This window comes from Lipotes vexillifer, unplaced genomic scaffold (assembly GCF_000442215.2).
Source record: "Lipotes vexillifer unplaced genomic scaffold, Lipotes_vexillifer_v1.1 scaffold554, whole genome shotgun sequence".
Taxonomy (NCBI): Eukaryota; Metazoa; Chordata; class Mammalia; order Artiodactyla; family Lipotidae; genus Lipotes; species Lipotes vexillifer.
The window spans coordinates 467,816-476,914 of NW_006794635.1; positions in this window are offsets into that span (position 1 = coordinate 467,816).

Sequence of the window (9,099 nt, forward strand, 5' to 3'; positions counted from 1 at the left end):
ACGCTCTTGCTGCTTCCACCCGGCTCTCCCACGGCCTAGTCTCCACAGAGCACAAGAGGTATCCGTTTACACTGTAAGCCATAAAATGCCACACTGTACCTCCAAACCCTGCATGGCTCCCTGTTCATGCAGAATAAAAGGCAACCTCCTTACAAGGCCCTGCGTGGACCAGCCTCCCATCATCTTCCGAACCTTTTCCTCTTCTTTCCAGCTCACTCTGCCCAGCCTCTCTGCTGCTCCCAGCGCACAGCAGACACAGTCCTGCCTTAGGGCCTTTGCCTCACTCTTCTCACAGATCCTCTCCACAGACCCCCTCACCTCCTTCAAGTCTCTTCAAATTTTGCCTTCTAAGGCCCAACTTAACCACACTGTTTGTAACAATGCACGTTATCTTCTCCCCCTCCCCCAGCCCCCCCATCTCCTACACTCTGCTCTATTTTTACCCATAGAACTTACCAGTTTCAGATATACTATATTATGTTCACATTTGTCATTTACTGATGGTCCCCTTTAACAGAATGTAAGCTCCACTACGGTTGATATCTTTGTCTGTTTTGCTATGGACACATCCCAAGTGTGGAGTGTGATGCCTGACACATAGCAGATGCTCAAAGATATTTGTTGAATAGGTGAATGTATACATAGATGTATACTATACGTATCATTAGAACCTTGACTTTTCACTTAATGACATATTCATTCATTCGACAAATATATCTTGGAAGTCTAGGAAGTTTTTTTATCAGCACATACACTTTTTTCTCCTTTTTTATGGAAGCTTATTATTTCATTGGAATTGCAGCATTGGAAAGATGTACCATAATTTACATAACCAGTTCTATTGTTTCTAGTCTTTTGTTTTTACAGATAATACTGTAATGACAACCTGGTCCATATATTATTTTACATGTATAAGAATATCTGTAGGATAAATTCCTGGATGTGGAATTGCTGGGTCAAAGGGTATATGCTTTTTAATTATAATAGGTATTGCCAATTTGAATTCCACAGAACTTGTACTAATTTATGTTCCCTCCAGCCATGTATGAGAGTGTTTGTTTTCTCACACTTTTACCAGCACGGTTTTATAATTTCTTATCTTTGCTAGTCTGATAGGTAGAAAATGAATTTTTAATGAAGTTTTAATTTGCATTCCTTTTATTTTGAGTGATTGGAACATTTCTTCATAAGTTTAAATGATGTTCGATTCTTTTTATTTGATTCTTTTATTTTCTAGTTATATTTTTCATCTATTTTTCTATTGGATTGTTGATCCATTCCTTACTGATTCCTAGAAGTTATCTATATAGTAGAGAAATTAGCCCTTTGCCTAAATAGGAAATGGAAATATTTTTCTCTTGTTTGTGGTTTGTCTTTTGACCTTGCTTATGATCTTTGGCCTAGCAGATTTTTTTAAAGTTTTTAACGAAGTTGAATTTATCATTTTTATTAATACTTTTTTCTTCTGGTCTTTATGACAAACATAAAAGGCTATCCTCAATCTGATTTATTTAAACATTCTCAAATGACTTCTAATATTTTTGCAGTTTTGCTTTTACTTTTAAACCTTTGGTCCACCTAGAACATATTTTGATGAATTGTAAGATAGGATTCAATCATCTCTGCCCTCAATGACTACCTAGTTACCTCCAAACCATTACTTAAATAAGGCATCTTTTCTTTACTATTTCAAGATGCCATTTTTGTCTTATGTTAAACTAATAAGTGACATTAAAGAGATTTGAAATTGAATGTTCCATATTTTGGAACAACACCCCTAAGTCTTCCCTATACCTTTACATTTTATTCTTAAATTCTATTCTGTGCCATTTATTCTTGTGTCTGTTCATGCCCCAGGACTACTTTTTCAGTTTCTAATGGCATAGAGTGAAAAGGCTAGTGTCCTATCATTGCATTTATTGTCAGAATATCCCTAAAAATTCTTGCTGCTTATTTTTACACCTGAAATTTATTTTTTTAAATATCTTTATTGGAGTATAATTGCTTTACAATGTTGTGTTCGTTTCTGCTGTACAACAAAGTGAATCAGCTATATGTATACAAATATCCCTCCACCTGAAATTTAGAATCAGCTTGTCTACTACCTCTCAAACAATGCCAAGACCAAGGTCAAAAACAACAGTAACAACAGCAACCCTGAAGTATTTCAGCGGGCTCCGATTACATTCACACTCTCCAGTTCCAATCCTAGCTATTACTGTTACTGTACTGAAATCATTGAAAAAGTCTTTTCCTGTTTTGTCTCTGAGCTAATTCTTGCTGGACTTCTGGTTGCAGGAGCACGCATAGTTTCATCTTTATGGCTGCCCTGGGCTGTTGTTCTAGGCTCTGAGCCCCACGATCCTTATATCCCTTTATTTGTTTTTTTCATGCTATAGCATAATTTAAAGCAGTTTGTTCAAAATCATAATTATAAGGGACTTACCTTAATACGCCTTTTATTAACTTCTTTTACATAGAAGTTTTATAATCCTGAAACTATCTTGCAGTCATTCCAATATAAGTCTGTATGTTGTGATTCTGACCTTTAAACTTGTAAGCATACCTTCCACTTGAGTTCTTAAAAGATTCAGACACACGGCCGGTTTCTATGCACCCACTCAGGTGAAGTACATATTCTATCTTGCAGCTTTTTTCTGTTCCTTAGCAAAGTGCTTAACATCTGTAGTCAATAAACATACTCCACAGGGTGCAAGAGAAAAAAGGAACTGAATAAAACAAATTTTAAAATAAATGTCAGCAGGCATCTCATAAGATTAAATTTTTAAAGCTAAAATAAAGTTCTACTCACCATTGACTAAATATACTTTAAAATCTACAAGCAGTAGACTATAATTCACATCCATGTGTATATATATATATCCATAAAATACTGAAGAAATAAAAAATTGGTACATTCTAAAAATTAGAATCAGTGGCTATAGGATCTGCATGAAAAATGCAGAGCCATATATGACTTGTGATCTCATTTCTGTAGAGATGAAAAATAAAAACTAACAGTTACCAAATACTACTTGTTTGTCAAGAAGTCTTTTCAGGCAATCAGTCTCATGTTGATGACTGAAAGAGGCAAAGAAAAGGCCTGGAGATGAGACCCAAGGAGTGACTTGGTCACACCCTGCTAGAGTGTCAATTCTCCCTGAGCAGCTTGCCTAAATTCCTCAGCAATAGAACAGTGGGGTTTATTCCCACAATGCTCCCATTACTTGGCGGATGCTCCCTGGCCAAAGTCCACTGAGTGTATCTGTGAGACCAGAGAGTATGAAGCCAGACCATGACTCTGGACTCCCTGGAATGGGTGACAGCAGTTGTAGCATTGTCTTTTGTGTCTTCCTGAGGCCTCTGACAAAGAGGCTGGAATTTCCTTGTATTCCAAAAAACTCAGAGATGGTATTTTGTCAAGTAGGAAGCTGTTGGCCTGAACCGACAGGGGAAACAACCATTTACTAGTGGCCACCTAACAACCTTAAGAAGAACAAAACCATATGAGAACTAGGAAAATTTATCTTTGAGATTGTAGAATCCACTTTGCTGAAAACAAAATTTAAATCAATCTGCTCCTTCACAAATGTGGACAGGACTAAGCACAAAGCAAGAATACCAGTTTGGCTAGCAGGCTACTGGTGGTAGATATAACCACCTTGGCAGTACAACATGACATGAGTTAGAAAATGAGCTGTGAGCCCATTATGCTACTTCTCCAGCCCTCGACAGTGTTATAATTCATGTACTCACTATCCTTCTACCCACTTAGCTGACTTCTCTAAGAGTAAGGACCACCACCTATTTCATGTACCAAGAACCCGAGCATCTAACACGGCACCTGGTATACAGTAGGCTGCTTCCTACTGCATGTTAAATAAACAAAATCAATAATTAATATCCCATACATCTCTATGATTTCTAGAGATGTAGATTCTTTAGAACACATTGTAGAGCTTCTAGAGATATGTAGACTTCTAGCTGAAATGCATAACTCTATGGATACATTCTGTTATGTAATTAACTGATAATCCTTCAAATGGACCAATAATAGAAATAGCTTTCCTTGGGAATACTGAGTGGGGGGAGAGGGGATGGGAAATACTTATGCATAGAGTGATATGTCAAGGATACTACCTGGTCCTGGAGTTTGTTATGGGTCCTCAGCAGAGACAGTCCAGAGGATCTTAAAGTCCAGTGGTAGGAAGTAGACAGCCAAAGCAGGTAAGATGGAAAGAGTGCTATGAGAAAAAGGAAATATCACATATGGTTAAAAGTAAGGAAAGGCAGATCGCTCAACTTGGATCCTTGCTAATTTTAAGACCTAACATGCAGTTGCTATGTGAAAAGGATAATTTGAACTTCATTCAATTCAATATTAAAGTGTTTCTATTTAGAACCAACTAGAGTAAAACCATTTGTTTTCAGTCCTGCTAGTTGGAATCAGATGGTAATGCGTTGAATGCATCTGCACTTTTCAAATGGAGTGACGATGAGGAATACCCAACCTCGATGTGCTTGAATTTTCTTTTTTTTTTAATGTTAAATCCCACTTTACTAGAGTTAGTTTCTGGACACATTAACTCATTTTTTTTATAGAAGAGGGACAAAGAATCTCAGTTTGCTTACAAGCTAGATCACTTTGAATTCTGCATTTCTTAACTACAAACAGATATAGCACTTGTAACAGGTTACAAATAAACTGGTTTTCAAGCACAGAGCCAGCCCCAACAGTAACAGTGCACTATTTAAAAAGACCTAAGGCAATGAATTCCATTTCCAATGGAAAAAAAGAATCATATGGTCTTGGACAAACAATTCTGATGGTTTACTTAACAGTCACTTAGTAGTTCTTCCTTGCTCATAGAACTTTATGATTTTTTTGAGGAGTGCAGCATTCAGCTTTAGTGGATAAATCCTTGTTAGGCTAAGACAATCATTATCATATCCCTCTTTGCCATGTATTGTCTTATGAATATCCATATCAATCTGTTTTGGCCAATGAGTAATTAGTGGAAGGCTGTTATTGTGCTTATGAGAATGATATTTTTCTCTGAAAAAAGATAAATATGCATTAGGAAAATGACCATTTGGGCTCTTTTTCTGCTTCCTCCTTGTTTTGTGAGAATATGATACTTGGTTGCTGTGAGGCAGGAGCTGAATAACGCAGGTGAAGCACTCACGCATGGCCTGGCTTCCAATAACTGGACAGCAAAAGGCAACGGTTTCTTTTTTCCTCTTCTGAGTGATCTCAGCCAAGCAGAAAGGAGAGCTTATTAGAGGCAGCAGAATGTCAAAACCCTCTGTTCTGTAAACAAACCTGTTTTGTCAAATAGTGTCTACATGATGTCAGTGAAAAAAAGGCCCCCAAAGCTAGAATACGCAGGCTATAAATAGGTCAAATGGAATCAAGGTTAGAGAAAGACAGTACCAGAGTGACTTCTTTGTCACATAAAGGTCCAGTGATTACTAAATAGCCCGACCCCTGTGCTTTGTGACTGCTATGGGGGTGAGGTAGCTTCTCCATCTCTCCTAGGAATGCTAGGCACCTGTTTCCCAGCCCACAGGTCTCCTGTCTCTAAAAACAAGGTTCTTTTCTTGGTGGAATGACTTCTATAAAATTTAACTACAGTAATTTCTTAGGGTCCTCAAATTAAGTTCCCAGATGGCCTCCAGGAATTAACATAGCTTCCTAAATATCAGAAACCATGGGAGCTGCATAGACTCCCTACTGTACAGGAAGCCTCTAAGACAACTAAGAAAAATGCACTTTAAGCTCTGTTTGTTTTTGGCCGCACCTCACAGCTTACGGGATCTTAGTTCCCTGACCAGGGATCGAACCCAGGCCCCAGCAGTGAAAGCGCCGAGTTCTAACCACTGGACCGCCAGGGAATTTCCTAAGCTTTTTTTTTTTTTTTTTTTTCCCCCAGTATGTGGGCCTCTCACTGTTGTGGCCTCTCCCATTGTGAAGCACAGGCTCTGGATGCGCAGGCTCAGCGGCCATGGCTCATGGGCCCAGCCGCTCCGCGGCATGTAGGATCTTCCCGGACCGGGGAACGAACCCGTGTCCCCTGCATCGGCAGGCAGACTCTCTACCACTGCGCCACCAGGGAAGCCCCCTAAGCTCTTTTTAAAGTAACTTTCCAAAATGGTTACAATTTTAATAACTTGCATGGGGCTTAGTATCTAAGATCTAGAGTGGCTTTCCTAGGTATTGTACTCAGTAATTGGTACCAGGAGAGTTACTAGGTGTTCTCAAGACAAGTTATACTAAAAATTGGTTCACTCAGGGAATCTTTCTTTTTGAAAATAGCCTGACTTAGTCTCAATCAGATTTTGTTAGAAAATGTGAGTAAGTGTCCCACTGAGATTTCAAAGACATACCTCACTTTCAATTTTTCACTTGACATTGCAATTCTCACCTTTGAGCTTCTGTCTCCAGAACCCGCCAGGGACTCTGCCCTTCTCGACACCTGCGTGGTGAGAGGGAGCTCTGGGTTACGCCCCTCCATAAATTCTTCCCTGGGCTCCGCATCAGGAGGGTTCCTCAAGCACATTCAGGGAAGGCTGATCAATCCTTGGCTCCCAGCCCATGCCCACTGGAAGAGCAAGGGTACTGCACAGTAATTCAGACTTGCCCGCTACAATTCCAATGTGTTTTGAAAGCAGTGCACCCCTGACGCCTACTCAGTGTTTACACAGGCACTAAATTAGGCTCTGTGCTGTAGCTGTGGAAAACACATGGCTCTGCAGTCAAACAATTTGTCATTTTTCAACAAGCGACTTTCCTTCTCTGAGTCCCAGTTTCCTAATTTTCAAAGTGGGGATAATAGGAGGCATCTTACAGGGTTGCTGTGAGATTTCAGTAAGACAAGGTTTAGTAAGGAATTTAGTGCCATAGCTGATACATAGCAGATGCTCAGTCAGTGGTCGTTGCTGTATTTTCCATTGTTTCTTTTTTTTATCCACAAGGATCATCCTTATCAGTGTCATGGAAACAAGAGACTGCTGAGGGCTTCCCTGGTGGCGCAGTGGTTAAGAATCCGCCTGCCAATGCAGGGGACACTGGTTCGAGCCCTGGTCCGGGAACACCCCACATGCCACGGAGCAACTAAGCCCATGCGCCACAACTACTGAGCCTGAGTTCTAGAGCCCACAAGCCACAACTACTGAGCCTACGCGCCTAGAGCTTGTGCTCCGCAACAAGTGAAACCACTGCAATGAGAAGCCCACGCACCACAACGAAGAGTAGGCCCCACTCACCGCAACTAGAGAAAGCCTGTGCGCAGCAACGAAGACCCAATGCAGCCAAAACTAAATAATAAATAAATAAATTTATTTTAAAAATAAAAGAGACTGCTGAGAGGTTCCGTAGATGGGATTGTGGAAATACGAGGGAGGTCTCATTTTTAGTTTACTATCAGCTTTTTCTGCCCTTTAGAGCAGATTAGCCATTCACTTTGAACTTTAATTCTCAGGGGTATATCATCTTGGAGACATTCAAGCTAGAAAGAACTGTGGCTTGAAGTGATCAAGGTGAAGGATTTGGGTAAGAGTAAATATACTGTTTCTTCAATTTGGCCTTGGGGTAGGCAGAGCAGAATGAGAACAGAGGACAGAAGAGGTCCCCTCCCCTCCGTGGTTCGTACTGACTCCAGGCTCTAAGGCGAAAAGCAAGTGGGGTTCTGGGATCAGGTCAATCTGTCCTGACAGAACCCCCTGTGATCACCCCTACAACAGGAGGGCTGATTAGCACTGTGGGGAAGCAGGGGGAGGAGTCCTCTGGTGGGCAGGTCAAGCTGGGATCAGGACAGTAACAAGATCTCTAACTCTGCCCTTATCGGAAGCATCCACATTACTTTAAAAACCCTAAGGAAGCTAGCGGTTGGGATTGGGGTGGGAGCTAAGGGTGCAGTATCAATATAAACAAGGAAAATACTAAAAACACGGATAATTTATTCCAATCTGGTTGAAGGCTGAGAAACTAGATTCCTTTTTCCAAACCAAAACTAAGTCGCCTGCTTTCTTTTTATGTTACACACTGTATCACTGATACAAAAAGACACACCTTCACTGTGGCCATGAAGTGAACGTCTCCAGAAGATGCTTTCCTTCTGCTTTCCTTCCTTGTGCTCAGCTGCGAATCTGGTGAATGACTCCAATAACTCAGACACACAATCCTAGGTACAACTTCCTTTCACTTCTAGAAGGGACAAAAACGATGCCTGACGTAGAGGACAGACCACGTCCTTCCAGTCCTCATTAGAGAAGCCACGAAGACACACACCTGCAGAGTCAACCAACCAGGCACCAAGGCCTTTACCTCTGAACAAAAATAATGACGGAAGGTGTGGGCTGAAGACTGACTCTGTGGATCTGAAACTGGCTCTGACCCTTCCTCGCTGTATGACACTGAGAAAGTGACTTGACCTGTCTGTGCCTGTGTTAATGGCTCCTACCTTTCACAGCCTGCTGCAAACATGAATGAGTCCACTTGTGTACGCATGGTTGGTGCATGTTAGCACTCCCCAGTGCCAGCTGCTGTTCTTATCTATTCAAGTCTGCAAAACCCAGGTCTCTCTCATGTAACCATCTGCCTGTGCCTTGTGATATTTTGAATTCCCTCTCTGTCACTAGCTGTGTGCCCTGGAGAAAGTTACTGAATCTCCCTGAGCCTTGGTTTCCCTCCCTATAAATTGGGGGCAGTTATAATTACTTTCAAAAGTCATTGTGAGGATTAAATATTAAGGTTTTTAAAGTGCTTCCCATGTAGAGAAAAGGAAACCCTCCTACACTGTTGGGAATGTAAACTGATGCAGCCACTATGGAAACAGTATGGAGGTTCCTTAAAAAACTAAAAATACAATCACCATATGACCCAGCAATTCCACTCCTGGGCATATAACCGGAAAAGATGAAAAGCCTAATTTGAAAAGATACATGCATCCCAATGTTCACTGCAGCACTATTTACAATAGCCAAGACATGGAAACAACCCAAGTGCACATCAACAGACAAGTGGTTTAAGAAGATGTGGTAGGGCTTCCCTGGTGGCGCAGTGCTTGAGAGTCCGCCTGCCGATGCAGGAGACGCGGG